Here is a 718-nt window from a genome sequence, read left to right on the forward strand (position 1 = left end):
AATATAGCAGTCCCCTTTCCACCGTGGTTTCCTTTCCTGTCATGTATTAGCTGTGGTGCAAGATAGACTGAAACCATTAAAAGACAAATTTCAGAAATAAGCAATGTGTAAGTTTTAAAGCCAATGCCGTTCTGAGCAGTGTAGTGAAGCCTCACAACCATCCTTCTCTGTCCTGCCTAGACCACGAATGCCCCGCCCCTTGTCCATGCATCCTACAGTACATACTACCTGTCCTTTAGTAGGTCACCTAGTAACCTTCTCGGGTGTCGGGTACTACAGTGTGTGTATTCAAATAACCCTTGGGCTTTTTCTTTAAATACTCATTCCCAAAACTTACATAGTTTTCTTGTAGGAAAAGGTAAAAGTTCTTGACTTCATAAAAAAAAAAATAGAGGGCAAAAAGTCTACAGAGGTTGCTGAAAACTGAAGGAAGAACAAAGAGGAAAGCTGCGGCCTATTAAGCATCCAGCACTGCCTGGTTTCAAACATCACTGGGACAAGCAGAGCCTGTCCTCCCAGAGCTAAGGGAAGCATGTCTCCAAGTAAATAATTACCCAGTTTATTTCCCATTTTAAAATATCTATGACGGAAACAGCACCAGCGTAAAATAAAACTGGGAAGGAAATTAACGGAGAAGTTGGTTTTGTACTGAGTCTACTAGAGTTGCAGCTGCTACACCCGAGGAAGCTACCTAGATCGGAGGGAAAGTGATTTCAGT

Source organism: Alexandromys fortis, unplaced genomic scaffold (assembly GCF_014885135.2).
Source record: "Alexandromys fortis isolate MF-2015 unplaced genomic scaffold, M_Fortis_MF-2015_v1.1 scaffold_32, whole genome shotgun sequence".
In the NCBI taxonomy this organism is placed as follows: Eukaryota; Metazoa; Chordata; class Mammalia; order Rodentia; family Cricetidae; genus Alexandromys; species Alexandromys fortis.